General features: G+C 32.7%; 1 protein-coding gene across 1 annotated transcript in view; it reads left to right on the forward strand.

Annotated features, from left to right (window-relative positions):
• The first annotated feature begins 275 nt into the window (after positions 1–275).
• The window catches only part of EYS (eyes shut homolog), an 811,979-nt gene continuing 792,447 nt past the window's right edge, over positions 276–19,807 (forward strand). Inside the window, 1 exon segment of the mRNA XM_033053725.1 lies at positions 276–388. The gene's annotated coding sequence lies outside the window, so the exon portion shown is untranslated.

The raw sequence follows: 19,807 nt of genomic DNA on the forward strand, positions 1-19,807 counted from the left end.
CTTCCAGGCAGATTATGTTTCACTTTTTTCCTAACATTAATATAAATTCTTATAAAATATTATACATTCTCTCTGCTATCAAATTAATATATTTTAGGCAAGGAAAGGATTCTTCTGATAAAGCAAATTGAAAACATTTGGAATCCATTCTTGTTTCTTATCAGTAGCATGCTGTCTAGTCCCTCAAGCAGACAATCTCCAGTACAATACCATCTGATGCTGTCATTAAATCCTCAGCGTCAGGTTTCTGTAGCAACAGCAGAGCTCTGCCTGCTTTACTGCCTGCATCTGAAACCCAATCCGGAACAAAAACTGTTAATCTTATGGTGTTTTTCCACGTTTATTTGACAACTTAAAACAGAGACCTTCTGTAGCTGGAAAAAAAGTGGTAAGTAGCAGTTAAAGTTTGTGATTATTAAATTGTAGGGCTATATTGTAGTTGTTGATGTACACGCACACCAGATGGTGGCCTGCTGTATTCAGCACCAGATTAGAAAGATAAAGTCTGGGCTATATGTAGGCCCACACACCAGCTTAAGAGTTTACTTTGTAATGCATAATAGCTTTTAGTAGTTATTTAAAATAGCAAATCTTGAAAAGCTTTACTTTGATTTGATTATAGATGTGACAGGATGAACATATTCCCAAGGTGTTTAAAGTTAGTTTTCATGTTACCGTTTTCACACTGTTATCCCTCTGCAGGCTGACAATAGCAAATCATATACAGGTTATATCAAGTTTACTTGGTTTAGGAATTAGTGTTCACAGAACAGACAACTGTCTTTGACTCCAAATACACAATGGTAATTAAAAACTATGACCAGAAATAATGTATGGCTTTCTTACAGAAAAAATACAAAATGTTTCTCAGGGAATTTAGAAATTTAATGTCTTTACTTACTCGCATATTCTAAATACACTTTTTTCTATGTTCACTAAAACCAAAGAAAGTATCTTTCAAAAACAATTTTTTTTTCTTTGCTAAGGCAGACAAATTTTCTGAAAGTCATTAGAAAGCCCAACCAACTATCATGGAGAGTTCCCAGATCAGAGCTGTTTTGGGTTTAATTTTGCTAATTATCTGTTCTTTCTCATTATATTTTTATAATCTTGTTGCAATACATGATTGCAAAACGTGCATGACTGTTATATGGAATTTTACTTAGCTACAGTATCTATTTAATGGAAGAAATAGCTATTAAAAATGTAGTTGATACATTTATAAAAATATAATCGTAAATAAGCAGGAACCACTGTAATTTCTCAGTGTACAAAATTTGATCATGGTAAGTATGAAAGCGATGGCATAGGTTGAATCAAACAGCTGCTCCTGTTTGCCTTTATTGCTCAAGTTAAACCAAGACATTGTGCCTTTATACTTCTGAAGATTTGAAGAAAACAGAAAACACAGGTATAGTAAGCAGTTTTGTTTATACATATGTGAGAACGTTTAGTTATATTTTACTTAGATGGGACACAAACTTTCACAGAATCAATATTTTTGCCTTTATTTTTGAGGCATCTCCAGACATGACTTCTTTATGTAATTTTTTCTACTAAAATAATACCACTATGTGTTAGACTAATTTTTATATATCTGTGAATGCCATTTAAATTAGAACTATAGTATCATATTTAAGTATTTTGCAAAATAATTCTGCTGAAGTAAGAAGTCTTTCAGAAGTTTCATTAACATATGATATTCATCTAGTTCAGGGTTAAACCTCTTTTCTGAAGAAATCAGACAATCCTGTTAATTTTCCAAGGGCCTTTTCCAAACTAATATCAGTGGTGGCTGGCTTTTGCTAAAGAATGGCATGATATGAGGGAGATGCTTATTACATTAAACATATTTACTAAAAGTATGTTTAAAAGATAGAATATTCTTTTAATATTACATATTTGTAATGTTTTAAACATAAGAAGACACATGCTTCTTCTTTCTACCTGGTGGAATTTTTGGTTCATAACAGTGCATAACCAAAATAACACTTCCTTTTTTACACATCTGTGAAGAGGAGCAATACAAACCCTCTAGATAAATTTAAGTAGCTGAGGTATCTACTCAGTACATTTTCCAGCAAGAAAGAGAGTAGGAAATAAGCAGGCCCTTGACTACAGTGTCATGCTAGCAGTAGCATTGAACAGATTTGAGAATGCACAGGGAATGGAAAAAATCCACACTTGTCAGATCTTGGTATGGATCGCTCTTTTGCATTAATATGAAGATGGTAATTAAAAAGTGGCAAAAAACCCACATCACAAAAAATCCTCATATTTTGACCACACATAGCTGAAATACATAAAAATGAAACACAGTGCTAAGTAACCCAAAGTAAAGATGCCTCTATGTCCAGCATAGGATCCAGCAGCCTCAGCAGAACCAGATCTCAGGCCACAGTTAATCAACTCTCACTGCTTTAATAAATTTTTCTTCCTTCAAAAGGGAGTTGGCAATTTGTATTATAGTAGTGATGTTTCAGTGAAATAATCAATGTTTTGATAATACTATTTTGAAATTTTTTTAAAACAAAATAATTGCTAGACCTGTCTAAGTGCCGAGTCAAGCCTTGAATCATTTTACTGTAAATACAAAGCAATTGATCCAGTTAAATAAATAAAGTGTTTCTGGTGAAGCAATTTTGCCCATAGAAACATGGCTGGGTATTTGAGGCTAGATGGAACCATAATTTATTCTTTTCATCATTAGTATATTGCTTGGTCTTAAATTTACCTGTTTCATTTATCTTAATCTTGATTATTTAGTCATTTTTGGTTTTGGGTTTTGTTTTAGATTATAGACAATCAATCCAACTAAAAAAGGATTATGAGCAAATTTTGCCAGATTTGGGATAATCTCCTTCCTGCATACACTAATGTTGCAGAAAATGTGTGGCTATTTGCACAAAGGTTCATCCACTTCTATGCACATTCTTAAATAATATCAGTGAGCTTTTGCATGAATAGGGAAAAAATAGGCAGGCTGTAATATCTATCTTTTTAAAAAATACATCCTCTTTGTGAAAACATTATGCAATGAATGTTAAAAATTAGATAGTATGATATTCATAGATAAACCTAAACAGTTTGTGTTCCCAAAACCATTTGGGAGCGCTGATTTTCTTTCTAGCGTCATATGCTGACTTGATTTTCTTTGTTACTTTGTTTTGTTTTGTTTTGTTTAAACATTTGGTAGATAAAGAAATCTTTATGAAAATTAGATATATTATAGGAGGAACATGCCAACAGACACTGACTGTGATACATGCTGTAATATGAGGATTTCATGTCCGTAATGATCCATTTTGTTTCTATCTCCCCATTCTGTCAATCTTGCTTTCCTTTTCTTGTGCCAGTCAAATTAATCACATTTGAAGCCCAGATTCCTGAGGCTTATTTAACTGTAGAGAGTTGATAGAGAAAGAAAAATAATTTAATTGGTCTCACAAACCAAAGCCACTTCTCTGGAAAATAAATTTATGATGAAGTAAAATATAAAATAACAGCATTTCTATACAGAGTTGCAAGGTTTCAGTAATTTGGTAAAAAACCCCAATTTTTTATGAAGTTAACAAATCAAATGGACAGATGATCAATGTCAAATCTACTGGAAAACTGCCTGTTCAAATGGAATGCCAGATTAGATAATGATCTGTCACTCAAACTGCTGATGACCATGAATATATTGTCAAGCATGCCTCAGAGTAGACTTGTAGTAAAAGTCACCTTCATCCTAAAATGAATTTAGCATAAATTTAAGGTTAATAAAGATTTCCAAGGTACACCATGAAGAAGCTGCTATTAGCTATAAATATATCTTGAACATTGACTTTCTGGATTGGTCCAATCATTGCAACAATTATGAATTATAATAATTATTTATTAAATCAAAAGACACTTTTTTTTTTGTGAATAATTTTAATTGATGAATGTTGTAAAATACCTTGGCATACTTTACGTTGCCAAGATGCTGCTGTGTTTGTAGAACCCTTGTGATTCCCCAATTTTTACTAGCTTTCCTACTTTTGTATGACTCCCAGGGAGTGTGTTCTTTTGTAAATCTTCCTTTAGAGGATGCTAGCTGCCATTATTTTATGTATCAATACGACAGGACTTGAATAGGGCAATTATGCTATGCAGTCTGAAAGCAGTGGTTATGGAAAGCTGCTCACACAAGTAAGTGGCTGCAAGGTAGGTAATATATGGCCTCCTTTTTCATTCATTAAGTACCAGTTGCTTCACAGACTGAGTGGATGCTTCTTGCATGTGTAACAGCATATAGAGGGATCACTGCCTGTGCATACTATCACTCCAGGCAAAGGAATCAAGTGGGTTCTATTAAAAAAAAAAAAAAAAAGTTGTGTATCTTGGCCTTCATCAGAAGAGGGAATTTAGGGAAAGATTTTAAAGTGACAAATGAGAGATAACAGGTTCTTCAAAGATTGGCAATAAATTGTGGAGCTATTTGTCTTCTATAGTTAAAAAATTAATATGGCGGGAGTCTTCTGCTTCATTCAAGGTCTAAGCTATTTAATTGATTTTCTTCAGGAGGGCCTTAGCTTTTAATTTATATAGTTATGCCTTTCTCTTCTTACTCCCTGAATGGAGCATATGTATTCTGTACGATCAAATCTTGGTATTTAAAGAATTTTATGAGGATGCAGAAAATTTAGAAAACACCTGAGCTACTTAGGTTAAAAGGCTACATTTCTTCCTTCATGAAATAGCATACACCTTGCAAATTTTGAAGTAGAAATTTTATACTCAGTCTTGAAATGGACAAAATTATGTGTTTCTCTCGGGGGAACAAAACTGTTACCATTCACACAAATAACAAAAACTAAATATAAGGCTAGTGATTTATTTTCTTTTCGTTTATACAAAATTATTTTTCAACTTCTATGTTAAGCACATTGAACATGGACAAATGCTCCTCTAGCCCTCTTTAACTACATATTTTACCAGGAAACTTAAAATTTTCATCAACACAATGTTTGTGAAATGCTTAAATCTCTAAGTAATTTTATTTTTGCAGACTGTCAGTGAAATTAGTTTTGATACTTAGATGTCTATGATTTGCAAAATTCTATTGCCAAATAATACAGGACAGAAGTGTAAACTTGACATCAATGGTTGCATTACCAAATTATGATATATTTCATTTTACATTTTCACAGTATTATCTTTGAAATTGCTTGTGATTTTATAGTCTGTATAAATAAATAGATGTGGTCAACATATAAATGCCATAGAAAAAGTGTGATTCTTTAAAGTAAAAAAATTTTTTATTCAAAATAAATCTTTCCAATGCGGAATTTAAATAGAAGTAGATAACACCTTAATTGACAATAAAATAAATAAAATAGGTTGGAAGGATGAGTATTGTCACTGGTAAGAGCAATTATATAATTTCATTTATGCTGACTGGAGTTGATGAGAATGGCAAAAATCTTGAACATAGCTGCATGTGACTGACAGAATTTGTGAATGTAACTTCAAATGAAAGATTTTATGGTTGCCTTAAAATATTTTTAACATTTTTAACATATACAAAATATTTTTAATATTTTGACATATTTTTAAATAATATAGAATATTATTGTTAGTGTATAATACAAAAAACTGATATATTTCTATTAATATAAAACTAGTATATAAAAATGAGAAAAAAAAAATTGACGTGATGGAGTTTCCGGTACCTGATGCCCACCACAGGACTGGATTTTTTTTTTCTACAGAGCGTAACTTTGGCAACTCTAAGTACACACTGAAATGTAAAGTAAAGCAACGTTACAGGCGATCAGATAAGATTATCTGCTTCCCTGAAAAAACATGTTCACACAGAGAACAAGAATTTTTTCTGTGGGTGGTAAAGGAAAGAATCAATTATATTTTCTTAATAGCTTCAGAATTTTTATATAGTTTACATTTTTAAATATGGAAGCGTTGCTTTAGCCCATTATGTAATGTAGTTTTCAGTGTAATCTGATAACACTTCCAAGTTAAAAGAGGAAAATCTGTTTCATATTTTGCAGTTGCTGCTCAGGCACAAAAAGGAGTATTCTTAGGAGAAGTGCTACCAATAGAGTTTGTCAGATAAAATAGAAATTAAATTAGGGTTCTGAATGTCTCAACTCAAATTCTGTCTTGTCCTACTCACTGCTCTTTGATGGGAAATATAAATGGTTGAGAGGAATATTTATTTTTCGTGTTGAAACATAACAGTTATTTCAAAGGAAATTTGGAGGAGTGCTGGGAATGGTGAGCAAAATGTCAGACATTCTGCCTTTTTGTGTAGCATGGGCCAGCAAGTTTCAATACAATGCAGCACATGTTGTAGTGGCTCTTGACAACTGAACAATTCATGTGGAAGACTTGGTATTCACATTATGCAGTTCAGGATTTTTATTTTGGATTAAGTCTAGTTTCTACCTGGGGACTTGAATGCCTGTTAGCATTTGGATTTATTAGTTACACACTGGGAGTGCATGTTCTCTCAAATGATATGTTTAATATAATTTGAAAGGAATTCTATTCATATGCTACATGATGTGATCTGAAGCCCTGTAAGGAGGAACAATCAGGATATTCACTTAAAAACCACATTCCTCATCCAGCAGTAAAGACTATTTAGCACAGCTCCTCCTTCAGCTATAGCTTTAGCCCCGTACTTTCCCATTGCTTTATACACTACTGTGTTTGAAATCGTGTTCGGAAAACCAAAATGAAGATCTGAGCAGCCTTTCTAGTGAGTAGTGCGCCCTTCTGTTTGATCTATATTCTTTTTGTAACATTTCATTGCAGAGCAGGAGAGACATTCTGGAGCCTATTAGTTGTTACCATGCTCTCTCTTTGCCACAAGCTTGTGGCTAATTAACAGCTATGGGCATCAGAAGTCATTACCCTGCCTTTTTTTTTTACTACATCTCTCTGGCCCTGTATTTATCACAGTTTTGTCTATGAGGATAAAGTTTTGGGGAAACCGAAAAAAAAAAAGGAAAAAAAAAAAAGCCATGGAAATTAGAAAGTGTAAATATACTACCACACCTTTGTAATTTCTTTCTTTTGTCACCTCATCCTTTTCAGTTGTGTTTATTCAATGCAGCATTATTGGGAAAGGTTATGAAACCTATAAGATTCAGGGACTTGCAAATCTTTACAAATTTTGGGGACAAAACTTCCTAGAAATTTTCCCAGAAAAATGTTATTTCTTTAAAAAGCAAAAAGCTTGTCGTTGCATAAGAACATCAACTTTTCCTTTTCTAATGATATCTATAATTATCAGATTAACTTCATTTTGTTATTTGTTGTCCATGGAAGGGGGATTAAACTTGGTGTATAGACAGATACCCACAATAGACTCTGGTGTTCTCATCATCTCTCTCTGGTACCAGTACTACCCTATGTTCACTTTAGGTAAAAACCTCATTGGACACTTCTGAAATTTTGCAAAATATAAGGTGCTCTAGTGCAATGTTATTGATCAGAATTTCTTTTCTGTCCCTGCTGCTTTACAGAACATTTTTTTTTCCATTACAGATAAATTATGCATTGCTGGAAGCACAGTAGTTATTTATACTCATGTACATGGAAGGAAGACACCTTTAGGCGAGTTTATCATTTCAAAGTGTATGTCCTTATCAAAGTACAACTACATGGATGAATCACTTTCTGTTACAATGTGTCCATATTTTCCCCACTTGTCACCCAGGAAATAATTAATTCTCATTCATTGTCAGATTTTGCATCTGTACAGACTATATTTATGTTGTGAAAATTAAATAGTGATTTATAATTTAAAGGAGAAAAGTATTAGGACATTATGACCTTGTCACAGTCTTGAATGGTTCTCTTGCTTTAGAAACAGAGGATAATATTGCTTTTTTTAGCCTAAGAGACAGTTGATTCTTCTGGAATTGGACCCTGAAACTCTTGAGTTGCTTATTGTGCCTCATTGGCGCCAATAGTCTTAAAAAATATTTTTTTAAAAAACCCTAAAACTCTGCAGTCTTCTTTTGTTCCTAAATGTCCTCTCCCTTTCTATAACCACAAGTAAATGTGACAACAATAGTCTTGAACGTACTGATTTTCATATTAAGTATTATGAATTGTATTTAGAAACCATTACCTGTATGTAAACATGAAGAACCTACATGCTGCTTACATAAAGGTTGTGATGTACGGGAAAATTAGTCTAGCTTTCCATTTTCCTGCGAGATGTGCATTTGTCATGCAAAAGAAAGGATATTCAGTTTCTGTTTTTGAAACAATACTTGAATGATTATTTAAATAATGGTGTATTTAGTCAAGTTCTTCTCCAATTCTTCATTTCAGCAGCCTCATTTCAAGCTAATGTCAGGCTAACTCAGTTGTGAGCCACCTCTATCAACTTTTGCAAATTTAGCCCATTGGTGTTAATACATCCTAATCAATCAGTACAGCAGCATGACTAAATGAGTTAAGTTATGCTCACTGACTACACAGCCTAAAAGCCTATGACTATAACATATAGGATGCTTTCTATGCCATTAAATTTCTCTGAATTGCAGAAATTTTATCTTCTAGGTTGACAGAAGACTAAGGTATGTTATTCACATAATGTTAGTAACTGGAATAACTTAATATATTCTTTTTCTTGAGGAAATATCGTTTCTTATACTAATTGGCAAAATATTTCATTCAGAAAAACAACCGTTCTCCAGCTTTGTTTGCAGTATAGTACAGATAGCAGCCTCAATAACAAATGACAGAAGAGGTTGAAAAGCAACTACATGCTGGAAAAAGTATATCTTTTTTAGAATTTTGGCAGGATGAACTAAGCATCTTTCATTTTGATGTACTACACAATTTTCATCCCAATATGAATGAAGAGGAATTTTTACCAAACATGTCAATTTAACCAAAGTCTGCTTTTAATTCCTACTCCTCTTCCTGTTTAGCTAAATTCAAAGATTTAAGTTCTTGCCTGTTTATTAATTTGCATAATAGAAGCCTTTATCACTTACAATATAATCTGTTGTTGGACTGTTGGACATCTGTGAATGATGATTCTCTATGTTGAAGGAAACACAGGCCTCCTTTTTTTTTTTATTTGACTGATAATGTCCAAGCAGTCACCTCCCTTATGGCATGTGAATCAGACAGCAAAAGACAATTTAAAGATTATTAAGTGGGTGGGTTTAATTTCTTTTTGTCCTGTCAAATCCTTGCAATAATCTTTATCACAAGAAAAGATGAATTATGAGCAATTTTCTTTTCTCATTACAATCATTGCATGAAAATAAAAGTATGGAATTGATTAGATTACAATAATTGTCGAGAATTAGAATTAGTCATAAGATTTAGTATGGAATTGATCAAAGACTACAAAAACCACTGTAAATTTTACCAACATTTTCTGAAACTGTCATTAACCTGCCCCTTTCTAAAAGCAGAGGTTGTGACTGATTAGCAGATCAAACTGTATACTGTTGAAATGATTAAAATAGCACTTTTGGCTATTTCCCACGACAAACCCCCAAAGTCATGATGTACAACTGTAAGTGTTATGTGTTCTTAGCCTCCTGCCAAGAACAAATCAGTCTGACCAAATGCTGGCCCACAGCTGGAGGGCTGCCTGAAGTAACAAAACAACCATGCCATACTAAAGTGCCTTGCACATTAAGCCAGAAACTGTGTGATAAAAGGATTGCACACAAAAGGTAGTTTATCAAAAATAAAGACACAAGGAAATCCTGTATATATAGAAAGTCCATTACACCATGTTTTAAGACATGTTTGTATGCTGGCAGCATCTCATGTTCAAGTTTATTAAACATGTCAGTGTTAATCCATTTCTGTATCAGATGCAATTTGAACACATCGAACTAGTGTTGTTAGTGCTACCACTTGGTATAGTCTTCTTTTTTCATTTTCTTCCTTTTATGAGATCTGCTTTTTGTTCTGTACATATTTTATGAGTCTATTCAAAGAGAACATGTATACTTCTTGACCTCTATAAATGGTAGTACCTTAGACTAAGGTGCAAACTCTTTATACCCATCACATCAGCAGGATGGGAATTACTTTGTATACTTGTGGAAAACATATTCTTATAGAGACTAATTTAGACACTGTATTGCATAGAAGCTGCAAAACAAGGTTGTTTTTCACCTTTAGAAGGTCTGTTTTGTTTCTAACACTACTGAAGCTAAGGGTAAAGCAATTGTGAGATTCAATAATGAAAATCAGGGCAGAGAGCAACTAAAAGTCTCTTGAGATTTTGTCACCAGTGTACCAGGACATCATTTGCCTGCCACTCTTAAGAACAGTCCTTTCAGTTGCTATTAAACAGACATAAAGCATGGTTTTCACCTGTGTCAGACAGACTCTGAAACAGTAATCTACAGTATTCCCAAATTAAAAGAATTACAGAAATTGTGCTGTAGCAAAACACATGTATTGACATTTTTCTTGTTACCTTACAGTATTGATTTACGCTTTTGGGAAGGATATGGTGCAACAGTATTATGCAGACAGTTTTGCAGTGGATTTTCTAATATATCTATATATCTATATGTATGTATCTATCTATATATATATACAGTCATAACCAATTCAAGAAACTTACAGATCCACCAAAATAGTCAAGTATATATGTATGTCTCTATCACCTCCTTTTCCTTTGCATCCAGAGGTATTTACAGTGCTACAGAATTCAAGGTGAACAGAAACCTGGCTCTTTGTTTTCCCTTTGAGCGATGTCTCCTTTTAAACTTTTGACCAATTCCCATCACTTTCAACAAGAATGCCAATGCAAAGTTGCTTTTGCTCAAAAGAAGCAAGTCCTTTTTCTTCAGTGCTTTTATTTTTGACACTCTTACATGTGTTTAATGTAAACACACAGCTACTAATTTCTCTTTCCTACAGACCAGTGGCTTTGGCTGCGCTGTACTCGTTTCACTCTTCCACTGTGGCAAAGCCTATGCAGCCTGATTCAGTCATACAAAACTAGCAGTTCCTCTCTTTCTAATGGAAAAACAGGTGATCTAAGAAAACACATATGACCAGAGAACAGGAAAACAACAACAAGAACTAATTACATCAGAAATAATTAATCACATGGACATATGGTAAAAAATGGTAAAAAAAAATGTTTGATATGGAAATTAATTTTAAATATTTACTGAAGAAGAAAAATTTATGTAAGAGGTTATTAGTATACCCTGTAATTCCTTTTCAGTGAAATATCTTTCATGTTCTATACAGAATACGAATTCCCTAATAAGGGTTAAAGGAGTATGTATTGCAAAATTAATGTTCATCTCATTTCTAGTTTGATTGGAAATATACATATATATATATGCACACACACACATTATTTGCCCTCTTTTTTTGTTCATTTGGTTCTTGTTTTGGGATTAGGTTTTTATTTACTGTCAGACCTAAGTCCATCTATTGCTAAATGTTTTAGATTAAGTAAATGAATAATTTCTAAGTTTCTCTTTCAATCATATCATCACAATTCTTGTAAGACTGAATGTTTCCTGTGAATTCGTTAGCCAGGAGCCGTCATATCTCCTGGCTACCAGCTGAGTGTAAAATGCACAGTGGAAATAGAAGAATGGTACTTTGTCAAGTATTATTCACAGCAACCTTGTGAAGGGCACTACAACTTAATATAGCATCTGTCCTTGGAAAAATCACTGAACCTACACAAAGAAGTTCAGGTAGAGATACTGGGTGTTCAGGACCAATTTTCAGATGGTCCAGACCACTCAGCTTTTGCTTGGTTCAAGTAGTTCTATTTTAACTACGTTGAGATTTGAGTGCTGTTATTCCCTGCTGTCTACACTGGCACAGCTCTCTTCAAAAACTGCCCTAGATATGACTTTCAAGAAACGATATATGCAATTTTATAGCACTAACTCTTCATAAGAGCCTGAATCACCTTGAAGACAGTGTCTGATGTCACTGCCTGGAGAGATCATTTTGTTCATTAGGAGGAACTGTATCAGCTGGCTCCTATGAGGCAGCACCCTGACATCTTAAAGCAGATAGATAGCTAGACATGGCACAAAGACTCCATGGGTAAGAAAAGAGACAAAGGCCAACATAGTTAATATTTCAAGGATCTTTTGAATAAAATTTGAAATGGGAATTATTTAATGTATTAGAATTTTAGTCTTGAATCTAATTGAATGCGTAAACTACTTTTCAAGTGATGATGGAACAACTTTCTTTTGAAAAATAGATAATTCTTCGGATGTTGTAAAGTACTGAGCGGGGCTATTGCTTAATACCATTCTGAATCAGTGTACTTTATCTGCTTTCTTTTACTTTAAAACTTAGGAACTGCAAGGATAAAAAAAGAAGAGTAATGGTGACTACACTTTGAAAATAATGGGTCAGTTCTGAGTATTATTAGGATTTGAGGATGAAAAGTCAAATTTAGTGTTGTAGGATAAGGTGTATGGGACAAGGCAAGACTGTAAGATTATTTCAAAATTGCACTATGTGAGTAATTCTTAGGTTACATTTACTCTTATTATGTATTTGAGAAATAACTAGATTAATAAGCTAGGTTTTATTCTCATTAGGTGTTTTGTCATGAGGACTGAAGAACTGCATAGACAATAAATTATGTGAAATCACTTTAAAAGTTGTGCATTTTTCCTGGTTTTCCATATATAGTTTTGATGCAAATGTACCACTGTTTCAACTGCGGAGAGGAGAAACAGCGCTCAGACTAATAAAAAATCTGACTGATCATAGCTCACGAAAACTATCATAAAGAAAAAAAGTTAAATTCAGACACACAAAAAGGCGTGGATACATAGTGCAATGATTTATTCTGTTGTTACCTTTTAAGAACATAACTTGCATAAAATATTTTTATAAAAAAGGGAAGCAGATGTTAGAAGACCATATGCATCCAGACTGTAACTGGATGTATAAACGGGATGCATAAATATTTTTTTTCTGAAATAAATTGTATTCTAAATCTTTAAGATGTTTATTTTCACAAGCTTAATGCATAACGGAAAAAAAAACTTCCATACAGGTCTTTGGCTGACCTCTATTGTCCTACTTTTTAAAGCTGATTTCATGTTTTGCATTCAACAGAGCAGACAGAAAGGCGATGCAGGACATGGCCAGGTTGTGATAGACCTGCCTCATTTTTGTGTTTCAAGGTCTCAGGCATGTTTGTGATACACTACCACGGCAGGAATTTCTTGTTATCACTTCATCAAGGGCTTCTGGTCACCAACTTTCCTGATGTTATGGGGAGAACTGTGAAAACAGTGTATCATAGGTCTCCGCCCTGTATTCGGAAGGCACTTATTAGCTATAATCACAAACATTATTTTATTTGCTGAGGTAATTTGATACTGAGGCACTTTGCCCCCTCTAGTTACAAATTGTCAAAGAAAGAATTTGAAAATCCTGGATTTTCCATTTACAGAGATTGTCCTGCAGCGACAGAAGGGGAAATCTTAGAGACCGTGGACACAAAGGAAGCTCATTCAAAAAGCCAAAAAACTTTGGAATGTCAAAGTTCTGGCTGGCATACTCAAAATAGCTGTGCATCTGCCAGACTACTCAGTTTTTCTGTTGAAACACTGGGTTGTACTTATGGAATATAGTCAATCCTTTCTCCAAGTGTCAGGTTCTGTGGTGCTTGGAAACTCAAAGCAGAGAGAGTTTTTTTAAGCTTTGCAAACAAGCATGAAAAATGTAAAGCTAAACATGTTAGATGTGAGTATATTAAAGAGTGGGGCATATATATATTGATATTTTTCTTTTATAGATAATAACTACATGATTATTATTAAATTCCTAAACCAAATGCTGACATAAGTTTGAGTAAAGTTATTGATGCAGCCAAAGCAATCATACTGTACAAAACGAGCTATGGAAAAAATTGAGTTAATAGGTAGAATCGTTGTAATTAGGATGTGTTCTTTTGGAGCTTTCTTTTGAGTGATCTTTCTGGATTTAAAGTCGTATATATTTTAAATTTCTCTGTGTTAATATACAAAAACAATAGGTTTACTGTTAGCAATGTCATTTATTGACTTGTCTCTTCCTAATTCACACCAAGCAAAGTTAAATATTATAGTAATGAGAAAATATTTCTATGATTACTCAGAAAAAAAAAGAAAAGAAAAAGAAACTAAAAATAATTCCATGTGAATTAACTTGGAAATTTGATGGTAAGAAATATTCTTTTAACTTGTAACACAATTCTTTTAAATTTCATGGGATCCAAACAATATTGTTTGGTTGTTTTTTGTTTTTTTTTCTGAAGGAAGACCAGTTTGATCTAAGCATTTGCAGTTCTATACTCTGCTCTGGCTTTTTTTACATAAATGTATTACAAATATGGAGGTTTCTGCATTTTCACAAATCGGATCCTGAAATGCCAGTTTCTTCAGAGCTCCGTGACTGCTTCCTATGAACTGTATTTAAGAATCAAAAATAAATATACTGACAAGTTTAGAAACCTTAAACTGATCTAAAATCTTTTTTGAGCAAGATTTCAAACTATAGCTATAATGGCAAGGAGATTCTCATCAAAGACATTAAAAATGTAGTTAAAATATAGATCTCTTCACTCAGCCCACTAGCTGAGAGCTACAAGATTGCAATCATAACAGAGTAATGAAAATGGATTTAGCTGATGCCATTTCTCATTTTCATTACCATCATTTTCATGAAAATGAATTAATATTGTGCTATTTTGTATTCTCATGGCAATTTTTGTCACAAAATGGATTCATGCCAAGTCATCCTCTGTTCCTGTTAATCTTTGTCAAAAAGGCAGGGCATCAAACTTTTTGTGTCCTGTTGAGTTCACAGAAGGATGTAAAATGTCTGTAGCTCTGCAGACTTGAAACTGTTTTTGGTGGTTTGGATAGTTTGACAATAGGTAATGCTTGTTAGTGCAATAAAAGTAAAGTACAGAAAGCACAAGAAAGACGACAAAATATGAAGATTTTTTTTATTGCTCTAATTTGTACTGGGAACAGTCAAAAGCAATTGTAAAAAGTCAAAAGTCCATTGCAATACCAAAGGACATTAGTTAGTAGTTTAAAAGTGACACAGGTAAATATCTAGTTTTGCCTATGCAAGCAAATGTAGAGATATATAGCTAAACCCCCATATTCATAGCATAGATAATTGTGTTAAGCACTGAAATTTTGAAAATAAGTAATAAGGGATTGATACAACCAAATTTAAAACCCAGTAGGTTTTCATTCTAATGAAATATAGCGGGTAACTTAAAAAAACTGGCTGACAAATGTACTTCAAGAAAAATGCAATCATTAATGTATGTATATAAACTTATTCATGTGAAAATCATTACACTATTCAACTATAATTTTGAACTACCAGATTAATTTTTGTCTATATTTTTCTCTTCATAATGTGGTTATGTTCCATATTAGATATAAAGATGGCCTATTTAGTAATGATTTTGGTATAAAATAATTACATTGAAATTACATGTCTTACAACCTGAATGTATTTTTGCTTTGAAAATTATGTCCTGAAAAGAGAAAGAAAGTAACATGATAATTTAACTAAAGAGTGGAAATGTATGAAACTCTTTTTGTCCCTGTAAAGGAATGTCCTTATTCTTTCATTAAGAAAGACTGAACATGACCATTTAATAATGTACCATAGCAAGCTGGTGAAACTACCACAAGTGAAATGCTTATACCAGAACCTGATTATGGAAAAACATATGTTGAATTCTATAGACATTTAGCAGCCAAATTATTTTGAGAGATATATTAGCTATTTTTCTATGAAAAAAAATGCCCTTATAAGTCATGTGCATGCTTTACCTTTTCCTGTACCTTTATCTTTACTTCAGTATCCTTTGGTCTGGCAGCAATTAAAAATTAAAATAGTTTAAAAAGTTAAATTAGTTTTAAAAATACTAAAAAGTTAAATGGTAGCACAAACAATCAGAAAAGAGAATTTTCTCTTTATCGGTATTTTTCTCAAATCATGTCTGTATTGTCATGTATTATTCTCAAATCAGCTGATGAACTTGAGAAGTTCTAATCAGCTGATCAAACACACTGCACTGATTAGAACTTCTCCCAAATACTAAGTTATAAATACTTAGATACTTTTCCATCTGCTTGATTTCCCCTTGAATTTTAGGTATTAGATATTTTGATATTATATTTCACTAAATATGTAGAAAATTATGTAAAAGACTTGTTAGGTTTCTAATTTTGCAAACTAAATAATGAAAATCAGCTGGTCATGAAACTGAATGACTATAAGCCATTAACTGACAGAGCAACTTTACAAAAAAGCCTAGTTCATATTCTTTCCCCAGTAAAATGTGGTACTAAATACATGCTGGATTATAATTGTCCATAAAATCAAGAGGTAACTTATCTTCTGAAATACATGGGACATACTTCTAATTTAAAGCAGTATGTTTTGGACAGAGCTAAATCTGATAAAGCATTGTGTAAGCCTTTTGTTTTGGAATAAAATTAATTTGTTTCTAAAATAGAAGCAAACATCTGTTTGCACTTTGATAAACTTTTTTAGATGACATTTGATATAATTTATATAATATTTCATATGTTTAATATAGTATCACATTATAGGTCTACTTAAATTATTAGAATTGAATTATTACTTAAGTGAAAAACCCAATTATGTTATGACATCTGATTTGTTACATAAAAATTCTAAGAAAAATCTGAAAGCTTCCAAAGCCCCAAAGGAGACAGGATGTTGTCACAGGCAAATAAGCTACAAATACTTTATTCACTGTGTATTTGAGAGTGATTTCAACTTTTTCATAGACATAATATTATCTATTTTTTTCCAGTTAGTTGTGTGGCTTTCTTGTATAAAATATTGTATAGAAAATACAGTGTAAAATCTTAATTTACCAGAGTTTTATGTGAAGGGATTTTATGTACAGAATAGGTACTAGGTAAATTATCAAGTAGAAAGATTTCACCTGGGTATAAATGGGTTTTAATTAGGTAACATTTGCAAAGCAGATGGAGATGCTAAGATTCAATCTATTGTTTTAGATTTCTTTAAGGGTGAACACATTTGTTCTTATACATAAGGTATTATATATTTTATGTTAATGTATCGTATTTTAAAAATAAACACATACAATTGAAACTATCAGTATCTCAGATAGATTCCGATGAATTACATAACCCACTTGTTAAAGCTGTATTCATAAAACAGAATCAGAATGCCTACCATAGATTTTAGCACTCAATATCTCTAGATGTTAATCATCTTTCTACTTTTGCTTCATTGAAGCTCTTGTGTATTTGCCACCTTCTTGATGTTCTTGCCTAGCTCTTCCACCTTGACTTCATATCCCAAAATACTAAGGACCAACACAAATCACATTTGGAAAAGTGGGAGAAATGTCTTCTTTTCTGGAATTTGTGAAGCACATTCAGCAAAAGGGATCTGACCTCAGAGCCCACTGTAAAAACAATCCTCTCTTACAGCCTGCTCAAATCTCCTCTTTGCTGTGTCATCTGAGTCAAAGGAAAAAGACTGTGTCAGGTGATGAAAAAAACTGAAAAACCTTTCTATGTCAACTTGAAAGGCATCTTCCAAATTTTTTTTGTCTTCCTTTTACACGAGTAGATATTGTAGGTGAAAACAATTTTTTTTAAGTTAGGCCTTTGTTCATCTTTGTGATTTGTTCAAATGATCCCTCAGTCAGGAGCTTTTTGTGGAAAGGACTACCTCTGTTTACTTCTTTCATTTTGGCTGGTTTGATGGGACTCTGGTTAATGACTGGAAGCTTGAAGACACTATCATGATATAAATACCAAGAAAAAAGTTTCCTAGGAATTATGAACTTGTTCCATGAGACTAGATGACTGTAAGATCTCAGCCAATATAAAGCGGCAAAATGCTGATTGTGTGACTGCTGCTTAAGAATTGAAGTATTACCATAGAAGACAATTATAGTTAGTGCAGCATCCATAAACTGGAAGAACAGAGGCATTTCATGCCCACTTATGCAAGGAGTGACTGCCTCATTCTGTTTTAACCTATCTAGGATCAAGTTGACTTGAAAAGAAGGTTCAGTGGTGCTTCTATGACATTGAGGATATTCTTCTCTCAAGGACTAGAGAGGTGCAGCTGCCCTCAAGATAAATTGCTGTATGGAACAGAATGATTCTATTTCCATCTCAGATGGTAGAATTTACTTTTAATATGAGACGAATTGATTCTCTAGAAACTACATCTGTTAAATATATTGTATTCATAATGTCTGTTAATTAAAAAGCATTCCATACACATAAAAATAGAAATGGAAAAAAAAGCCTAATGACTTCTCATTTAGAGTAAAATATAGCTTCATACATTTTTTTTTCTTTTTCTCTTGCATATTGGAATACCATTGTCTGTAGTCATCTGCCAATTTTTTTTTTTTCATTTTTATAAACCCCTGGATTCTTAATATAAAATTGTTTTTTTATGATTAGCAAATGCTTAGACATTCAGGCATCTTGTTTAATTGTTAACTAACATAGTACAGAAGAAAATTGATGACATTTCCTTTATTAATTTTTTTCCCAGATTTTGATTTATATAGTGAATGATTGGTAAGTTTTTTTGCTGCAGTTTTTTTTCATTTTCACAAAGATTTAACTTCTAAGCAGGTAAGAATTACTCTGATATTACATGCACAAGTGGGTGATTTCATTGTAAAAGATAATTGTTTCAAAAACGATTCAATCACTTTCTTTGAAAATCAGCTGTTAGAATACTCAGTAATCTCTCATCTTCCTAAATTTAAATTCACTGAAGACTAAATGCATGGGCATGTTTTGCTAATTAATACCATATTGCTACTACTAAAGACCTGTTTGTTTGTAGAATATTAAACTCACAGCTGTCAAATGAGGTTGTTTGCATTACACGTAAGACTATTCAATCTGACATTCATGTGTAGTCAGACCATAATATAAAGGATGGTTTTGTAGTAAAGTGCCTGTATTAAAAAAAAAAAAAAAATTGAGATAGCTTCACATTACAAGGCAGTGCTTGAAGAAAATATTCTATATTATGCACATTTTGATGCTATGTGAGGAAAAACTCCAGAATAAACACAAGATGCGGGGTTTTCCCCTTTGAAAACCTTCATTGACATTGTTGTGTTTACCAGAAAACAGTGTATTACCATATCACATGAGAGAATGCAAATTATGATAATTTTTTATCATCTGCAAAGCCAGGTTTTTATTAATTTTAAAGAAATAAAATAGAGTAGTCCAAACAATTACATGTCCAATAGATTATTTTGAGATTAAAAAATCCCATATATACAAGTATATTTATATTACTAATGCAACACATCTGCTGATATTTTGAGAACTCAGATTTCAAAGGGCTTTTGCAAAGGTGGTCATCATCACTATTTTTTTTCTGCAAGTAGTGATGAAACTTGGAAACTATTCATTTTTATAACATTGGAATTATATGATTCAAGGACAAAAGTAGGTAAAACAATATGAAAGCAGACAACACACAAATAGATCCAATGCTTAGAACTGTTCCAGCTTAGAACTGACAGAGAAATAAACAGTCATTCATTGCAAATAATCTAGGGACTTGTTAGAAAAGTTTTGCACATAAAATGACATTTTCTACTTCTTCTACATGGGTAAACAGATCTGCTCTATACTGCCTATAGCATTTGCATTTATTTAAAGTAGTCCCAACCAAAGATTTAGCTATTTCAGAAAAATTTTAAATTACAATTCTTAACTAATGTGGTAAATATTGAATGTGAAACTCC

This window comes from Catharus ustulatus, chromosome 3 (genome assembly GCF_009819885.2).
Source record: "Catharus ustulatus isolate bCatUst1 chromosome 3, bCatUst1.pri.v2, whole genome shotgun sequence".
NCBI classification, from domain to species: Eukaryota; Metazoa; Chordata; class Aves; order Passeriformes; family Turdidae; genus Catharus; species Catharus ustulatus.